Below are 10,269 nucleotides of genomic sequence, written 5' to 3' on the forward strand. Positions count from 1 at the left end.
AGTTTTGGAATGACCCAGTCAATGTCCAGACCTAATGACCCCATTTGAGATATTGTGGCAGAACTTCAAAGTTCATCCTTGAACACTCACAAATGTCACTGAGTTTAAGCAGTTCTAGGTAGAAGAGTGGGCCAAAAATGCTCCACAGCGACGTGAAATACGGATCAACAACTTCAGGAAGCGCTTGGTTGGAGTCATTGCAGCTAAAGGTGTGACAACCAGTAATTGAGTGTAATGGGACAATTCATATTTAACACATGAACATTGGATGTAACTTAACTTGGTTTTGAAATAAATTAAATAAGTATGTAATTGTTGTGTTACTTGTTCACTCAGGTTCCCTTCATCTAATATTCTGTTTTCTTTGAAGATCTGATAACATTCTTCGTCTTAAATGCGTAAAAGTTGAGAAAATTAGAAAGGAGACAAATACTCTTTCACAGCCCTGAATATCAACATAACTACAAATAACTGATTTACAGACATGATGTGTGAAATGTCTATCTTGAGAACAAACCCTGTAATACAAGTCAAGAAAATTATCAATAACAACATCTCAAGATAAAACACTATTAATGTTTATAATTAAACAATGTATTTAATAAAACACATTTAATTAGGTTCAGAAAATACATCATAGTACAGATAATTAATCTAAATAAAAAAGGAGAGAACATTTGACATAATTAGAGTTCTCTCTTTGTCATCATCCTCTTCATCTTCTTCTCCTCCTCTTCTATCTTGAGAGACCCCTCTTCCTCCTTGTGGAAGACCTCCCCATCAGGCTGCTTTTTCCATGTCACTTTGGTGTCTGCAGGTAACCCCTGCTCCTTCAGCTTGTTCCTTATCTGGAGAAACACACCCATACAGAAACCCACATTATTTCACTCTGTATTAGTCATCCTGAAGATCTAGACCTACCATTCCTTCCTGCTATACTGAGACAATCCTCACTTTAACACTTTGACTCTATGAGGGGATGATGGTAATATTTGACTTATTCCACAAACTTTCAAGTCTGTTTTAATACGCATGTGTAAATTGGAAATGTGTTTTGGCATACCCACACTCCCTGAAACACCCTCAGAGAGTTTGGTCACTGCCAGGAGAGAATATCATCCACAACAGTCTAGGACCCAGACCAGAGAGGAGGTCATCCACAACAGACTAGATACCAGACCAGAGAGGAGGTCATCCACAACAGACTAGGACCCAGATCAGAGAGGAGGTCATCCACAACAGACTAGGACCCAGACCAGAGAGGAGGTCATCCACAACAGACTAGGATACAGACCAGAGAGGAGGTCATCCACACCAGACTAGGACCCAGACCAGAGAGGAGGTCTGTACAGTTTGTATCATTGCTGAGTTGGTTCTTCATGAACATCGTGACACTCACATCTTCTAAGATGTTGTCATGAACAGCAGGATCACTGAGGTTCATATTTGGATCCTTTGGGGTCATCTTCATTCTCACCACCTGTCTCTTCAGTTGAGGTTTCTCAGGGGTCGGGGTGGTAGGCTTGTGTAAGATCTGTGGGGCAATCATTGTTGTGGGTCGGTGTGGAAGGCGTGGGTTGTTGTCGGGGTGGAAGGCGTGGTTGTGGTTGTGGTCGGGGTGGAAGGCGGGTTGTGGTCGGGGTGGAAGGCATGGTTGTTGTCGTGGTGGAAGTTGTGGTTGTGGTTGTGGTCGGGGTGGAAGGCGTGGTTGTGGTTGTGGTTGTGGTTGTTGTCAGGGTGGAAGGCGTGGTTGTGGTTGTTGTCGGGGTGGAAGGTGTGGTTGTTGTCGGGGTGGAAGGCATGGTTGTCGTCGGGTGGAAGGCATGGTTGTTGTCGGGGTGGAAGGCGTGGTTGTGGTTGTGGTCGGTGGGAAGGCGTGGTTGTGGTTGTGGTCGGGGTGGGAAGGTGTGGTTGTGGTCGGGGTGGAAGGCATGGTTGTTGTCGGGGTGGAAGGCATGGTTGTTGTCGGGGTGGAAGGCGTGGCTGTGGTTGGGGTCGGGGTGGTAGTCATGGTTGTGGTTGTGGTCGGGGTGGTAGTCGTGGTTGAGGTTGTGGTTGGGGTGGTAGTCATGGTTGTGGTTGGGGTCGGGGTGGAAGGCGTGGTTGTGGTTGTGGTCGGGGTGGAAGGCGTGGCTGTGGTTGTGGTCGGGGTGGTAGTCATGGTTGTGGTTGTGGTCGGGGTGGGTAGTCGTTGTGGTTGGGGTGGTAGTCGTGGTTGTTGTCTGGTTGGAAGGGGTGGTTGTGGTCGGGGTGGAAGGCATGGTTGTTGTCGGGGTGGAAGGCGTGGTTGTGGTTGTTGTTGAGGTGGAAGGCGTGGTTGTGCTTGTCGTCAGGGTGGAAGGTGTGGTTGTGGTTGTTGTTGAGGTGGAAGGCGTGGTTGTTGTCGGGGTGGAAGGCGTGGTTGTTGTCGGGGTGGAAGGCGTCGTTGTTGTCGGGGTGGAAGGTGCGGTTGTGGTTGTGGTCGGGGTGGTAGTCATGGTTGTGGTTGTTGTCGGGGTGGAAGGCGTGGTTGTCGTCGGGGTGGAAGGCATCGTTGTTGTCGGGGTGGAAGGCGCGGATGTGGTTGTGGTCTGGGTGGAAGGCGTGGTTGTGGGCGTGGTTGGGGTGGAAGGGCTGGTTGTGGTTGTGGTCGGGGTGGAAGGCATGGTTGTTGTCGGGGTGGAAGGGGTGGTTGTGGTTGTGGTCGGGGTGGAAGGCATGGTTGTTGTCGGGGTGGAAGGCGTGGTTGTGGTTGTGGTCGGGGTGGAAGGCGTGGTTGTGGTTGTGGTCATGGGTGGAAGAGGTGGTTGTGGTTGTGGTCGGGGTGGAAGGGGTGGTTGTGGGCGTGGTCGGGGTGGAAGGCATGGTTGTTGTCGGGGTGGAAGGCGTGGTTGTGGTTGTGGTTGTGGTCGGGGTGGAAGGGGTGGTGGTGGGTGTGGGCAGAGGGGCAGTCGTAGTCTTCACTTCTGGGTCTACAAGAGAATAAAATCCAACAATGAAAGTGGTGAATATTGTGGGAAACAGAGTTCTCATGTCATCATTATATCAGGTAGATCAAGTGGAGAATATTGTAATTTACCAGTATTGCAGATGAAGTTATGACTGTGGTCACAGGGATGTTTTACCCATTTTGCAGAATTAACTGATTCAAAAAACAATGCAACACAGTTATGTCCTGAAGCATCAGGATGTCCTAATGTCCCGTTTCTAAATGAGGAGTCACTCTGGTCTGACCATCTCCAGCAGTCTAGAAACAGACCGATCCACACAGGAAGTCCCCTCAGTGATGTCTTCTGCTCCATCTCTGTGTTCTCAGTCTGGTTCCTCACACTGACCAGGTCTGTGTGATGCTGTCTGCAGTATCTCTGAGCATCTATCCAGGTCTTGTTCTCCTGAATTAAGACGTATGTTAGGTTGGTGTCTTGTTTTCCTGCAAAAGTCAAATTTAATGATCAATACAAATATCCAATAAACATCATCTACTGATCATCTATAGTACATGTTGTCATTGATTTGATAACAGATCAATAACTGACTAACAACTTAAAGCTCTCATGAGTCTATGTTTCAACTCAATGGCAGCTCCAGCACTTAGAACAGGCTTCATCATTAGTATGTAAACACTCACCATCATAACAGATGAAGTGATGCTGGTCATCACAGGAGGCGTTGTTCCACAGACCAGCTGGACTCATTAAAGCACAGTTACCATTTTGGGGCGTCCCAGTGTCCCAGTTTCTGAACTCAGTCTCCCCCTCTCTGTAGAAACGTCTGTCTGCCAGAGACCAGTGCCACTTCATGGAGTCTCCCTTCTTCAGACCGATCCAGAACCAATCATCAAAACTGACACTGGTAATCAGCCTGTTCTGGTCCTCCATGTCATCTACTGTAGCCAGATCAGTGTAATGTGCTCTGCAGTAACTCTGGGCATCAGTCCAGATCATATTGATGGTAATGAGGTGATACTGATGAAGACATGAGGAAGGTGTGTAGAACCCTGTTAACAGAATAATAATTAATGAGGGACATTTTTTACAGCAACTTCTCAACCCCAAACACACTATCTGTGGATCTGTTAACATACATTACACACTGGTGTGCAAACACACACTGTCATCTCAGATTTTCAAAATATACAACACAGAAACATAATTTGTGTAAGAGTATTCAAAGCATCATAGCATTTGTGTAGCCAACAGACACAACATTTTACAAAAACCAGATAGCAAATAAATGAAATCATTTACAGCAGCAATGATGTTGTCTTTCTGGTGTTTTCAACAGCAGATCACAGTCACATACCAAATGGCAGTGTTTCAAACTTCGTCTGTTAGCCATCGTTCCGTTTTCTACATGTGCGTCATCACAGTGACCGACCACTCCAGCAACTCAAACCCTGTTCAGTTTCAGGTCGCTAATGTAATAATATCGAGATACCATAAGGTTTTTTTGAAAAGCTCCCTCAGGTTTTTCACATATTCTTCATTGACATCTTGGTGTGGCTCCACTGACATAACCCTTCACACTAGACTACAGACATAACCACTTTCACAAAGCAACTCAAACCGTGGTAACTAGACTACTGACATAACCCCTCACACTAGACTCTGCCATAACCCGATGTCCAATTGACATAACCCTTGGGAGACTACTGACATAACCTCTCACTAGACTACTTGCTTCACAGCCATATAAGGAGATCATGACACAGGCCAGAAGACCACTGACATAACCCCACACTAGACCACTGACATAACCCTTCACACTAGACTACTTCTGACATAACCCTTCAGACACTAGACCACTGACATAACCCCACACACTAGACACACACATAAATATACACCACACACCTAGCAAACATCACAGCAACCCTGTCGACTCAGTATCCAAGGTGGTTACAGGCTAGCCAACAGCAATCACAGCACAGGCTATCCAACATAATCCCAGCAACATCACAGTAGACTACTGAACATGTTGTCTTTCTGGTGTAATGTACACATAAGATAAATAAGGTACAAACTTCGTCAGACTAGACCACTGACATAACCCTTACACACTAGACCACTGACATAACCCTCCACACTGTGACTACTGACATAACCCGTCAGACTAGACCACTGACATAACCCCACACACTAGAATACTTGACATAACCCCTCACACTAGACTACTGACATAACCCTTCACACTAGACTACTGACATAACCCCTCACACTAGACTACTGACAAAACCCTTCACAGACTAGACTACTGACATAACCCTTCACACTAGACTACTGATGTAACCCGTCACACTAGACTACTGACATAACCCTTCACACTAGACTACTGACATAACCCTTCACACTAGACTACTGACACCGTTTCCCCTGACATATCCCCTCACACTAGACTACTGACATAACCCGTCACACTAGACTACTGACATAACCCTTCACACTAGACCACTGACATAACCCTTCACACTAGACTACTGACATAACCCCTCACACTAGACTACTGACATAACCCCTCACACTAGACTACTGACAAAACCCTCACACTAGAACTACTGACTAACCCTTCACACTAGACCCACGACATAACCCCTCACACTAGACTACTGACAAAACCCTTCACACTAGACTACTGACACAACCCTTCACACTAGACTACTGACATAACCCTCACACTAGACTACTGACATAACCCTTCACACTAGACTACTGACATAACCCCACACTAGATACTGACATAACCCTTCACACTAGACTACTGCAACACCGTTCACACTAGACTACTGACATAACCCTTCACACTAGACTACTGACATAACCCTTCACACTAGACCACTGACATAACCCCTCACACTAGACCACTGACATAACCCCTCACACTAGACCACTGACATAACCCCTCACACTAGACTACTGACATAACCCTCACACTAGACTACTGACATAACCACTCACACTAGAACTACTGTAACACTGTTTCCCCACACGACACTAACCCCTGAAACTAGACTACTGACATAACCCTTCACACTAGACTACTGGCATAAACCCTCACACTAGACTACTGACATAACCCTTCACACGAGACTACTGACATAACCCCTCACACTAGACTACTGACATAACCCTTCACACTAGACTATGACATAACCCTTCACACTAGACTACTGACATAACCCTTCACACTAGACTACTGACATAACCCCACACACTAGAATACTGACACCAACCCCTCACACTGAATACTGACATAACCCTTCACTAGACTACTGACATAACCCGTCACACTAACCCCTCACACTAGACCACTGACATAACCCTTCACACTAGACTACTGACATAACCCCTCACACTAGACTACTGACATAACCCCTCACACTAGACCACTGACATAACCCCTCACACTAGACTACTGACATAACCCCTCACACTAGACTACTGACATAACCCCTCACACTAGACTACTGACATAACCCCTCACACTAGACTACTGACATAACCCCTCACACTAGACTACTGACATAACCCCTCACACTAGACTACTGACATAACCCCTCACACTAGACTACTGACATAACCCCTCACACTAGACTACTGACATAACCCCTCACACTAGACTACTGACATAACCCCTCACACTAGACTACTGACATAACCCCTCACACTAGACTACTGACATAACCCCTCACACTAGACTACTGACATAACCCCTCACACTAGACTACTGACATAACCCCTCACACTAGACTACTGTAACACTGTTTCCTGACATAACCCTCACACTAGACTACTGACATAACCCCTCACACTAGACTACTGACGTAACCCTTCACACTAGACTACTGACGTAACCCCTCACACTAGACTACTGACATAACCCCTCACACTAGACTACTGACATAACCCCTCACACTAGACTACTGACATAACCCCTCACACTAGACGACTGCAACACCGTTTCCCCTGACATATCCCCTCACACTAGACTACTGACATATTCCCTCACACTAGACAACTGACGTAACCCTTCACACTAGACTACTAACATAACCCCTCACACTAGACTACTGACACAACAACTCACACTAGACTACTGACATAACCCCTCACACTAGACTACTGACATAACCCCTCACACTAGACTACTGACATAACCCCTCACACTAGACTACTGACATAACCCCTCACACTAGACTACTGCAACACCGTTTCCACTGACATATCCCCTCACACTAGACTACTGACATAACCCCTCACACTAGACTACTGACATAACCCTTCACACTAGACCACTGACATAACCCCTCACACTAGACCACAGACATAACCCCTCACACTAGACTACTGACATAACCCCTCACACTAGACTACTGACATAACCCCTCACACTAGACCACTGACATAACCCCTCACACTAGACTACTGACATAACCCCTCACACTAGACTACTGACATAACCCGTCACACTAGACTACTGTAACACTGTTTCCCCTGACATAACCCCTCACACTAGACTACTGACGTAACCCCTCACACTAGACTACTGACATAACCCTTCACACTAGACTACTGACATAACCCCTCACACTTGACTACTGTAACTCCGTTTCCCCTGACATAACCCCTCACACTACACTACTGACATAACCCCTCACGCTAGACCACTGACATAACCCCTCACACTCGACTACTGACATAACCCCTCACACTAGACTACTGACATAACCCCTCACACTAGACTACTGACATAACCCCTCACACTAGACTACTGACATAACCCCTCACACGAGACTACTGACATAACCCCTCACACTAGAATAATGACATAACCCCTCACACTAGATGACTGCAACACCGTTTCCCCTGACATATCCCCTCACGCTAGACTACTGACATAACCCCTCACACTAGACTACTGACATAACCCTTCACACTAGACTACTGACATAACCCCTCACACTAGACTACTGGCATAACCCCTCACACTAGACTAATGTGCATAACCCCTCACACTTGACTACTGACATGACCCCTCACACTAGACTACTGACATAACCCCTCACACTAGACTACTGACATAACCCCTCACACTAGACTACTGCAACACTGTTTCCACTGACATATCCCCTCACACTAGACTACTGACATAACCCCTCACACTAGACTACTGACATAACCCTTCACACTAGACCACTGACATAACCCCTCACACTAGACCACTGACATAACCCCTCACACTAGACTACTGACATAACCCCTCACACTAGACTACTGACATAACCCCTCACACTAGACCACTGACATATCCCCTCACACTAGACTACTGACATAACCCCTCACACTAGACTACTGACATAACCCCTCACACTAGACTACTGTAACACTGTTTCCCCCGACATAACCCCTCACACTAGACTACTGACGTAACCCCTCACACTAGACTACTGACATAACCCCTCACACTAGACTACTGACATAACCCCTCACACTAGATGACTGCAACACCGTTTCCCCTGACATATCCCCTCACGCTAGACTACTGACATATCCCCTCACACTAGACTACTGACATAACCCTTCACACTAGACCACTGACATAACCCCTCACACTAGACCACTGACATAACCCCTCACACTAGACTACTGACATAACCCCTCACACTAGACTACTGACATAACCCCTCACACTAGACTACTGACATAACCCCTCACACTAGACTACTGACATAACCCCTCACACTAGACTACTGCAACACTGTTTCCCCTGACATAATCCTTCACACTAGACTACTGACATAACCCCTCACACTAGACTACTGACATAACCCCTCACACTACACTACTGACATAAACCCTCACACTAGACTACTGACATAACCCCTCACACTAGACTACTGACATAACCCCTCACACTAGACTACTGACATAACCCCTCACACTAGACTACTGACATAACCCCTCACACTAGACTACTGACATAACCCCTCACACTAGACTACTGTAACACTGTTTCCCCCGACATAACCCCTCACACTAGACTACTAACGTAACCCTTCACACTAGACTACTGACGTAACCCCTCACACTAGACTACTGACATAACCCCTCACACTAGACTACTGACATAACCCCTCACACTAGACTACTGACTAACACCGTTTCCCCTGACATATCCCCTCACACTAGACTACTGACATAACCCCTCACACTAGACTACTGACATAACCCCTCACACTAGACTACTGACATAACCCCTCACACTAGACTACTGACATAACCCCTCACACTAGACTACTGACATAACCCCTCACACTAGACTACTGACATAACCCCTCACACTAGACCACTGACATAACCCCTCACACTAGACTACTGACATAACCCCTCACACTAGACTACTGACATAACCCCTCACACTAGACTACTGACATAACCCCTCACACTAGACTACTGACATAACCCTTCACACTAGACTACTGACATAACCCCTCACACTAGACTACTGACATAACCCCTCACACTAGACTACTGTAACACTGTTTCCCCTGACATAACCCCTCACACTAGACTACTGAAATAACCCCTCACACTAGACTACTTACATAACCCCTCACACTAGACTACTGACATAACCCCTCACGCTAGACTACTGACGTAACCACTCACACTAGACTACTGACATAACCCCTCACACTAGACTACTGACATAACCCCTCACACTAGACTACTGACATAACCCCTCACACTAGACTACTGACATAACCCCTCACACTAGACTACTGACATAACCCCTCACACTAGACTACTGACATAACCCCTCACACTAGACTACTGACATAACCCCTCACACTAGACTACTGACATAACCCCTCACACTAGACTACTGACATAACCCCTCACACTAGACTACTGACATAACCCCTCACACTAGACTACTGACATAACCCCTCACACTAGACTACTGACATAACCCCTCACACTAGACTACTGACATAACCCCTCACACTAGACTACTGACATAACCCCTCACACTAGACTACTGACATAACCCCTCACACTAGACTACTGACATAACCCCTCACACTAGACTACTGACATAACCCCTCACACTAGACTACTGACATAACCCCTCACGCTAGACTACTGACATAACCCCTCACACTAGACTACTGACATAACCCCTCACACTAGACTACTGACATAACCCCTCACACTAGACTACTGACATAACCCCTCACACTAGACTACTGACATAACCCCTCACACTAGACTACTGACATAACCCCTCACA

General features: G+C 46.4%; 1 pseudogene; it reads right to left on the reverse strand.

The window, feature by feature from the left end:
* Positions 1-1,732: 1,732 nt before the first annotated feature.
* Positions 1,733-3,973, reverse strand: LOC135538013 (mucin-2-like; annotated as a pseudogene).
* Positions 3,974-10,269: the final 6,296 nt, after the last annotated feature.

The sequence above is a fragment of the Oncorhynchus masou genome, unplaced genomic scaffold, assembly GCF_036934945.1.
Source record: "Oncorhynchus masou masou isolate Uvic2021 unplaced genomic scaffold, UVic_Omas_1.1 unplaced_scaffold_8888, whole genome shotgun sequence".
Lineage (NCBI taxonomy): Eukaryota > Metazoa > Chordata > Actinopteri > Salmoniformes > Salmonidae > Oncorhynchus > Oncorhynchus masou.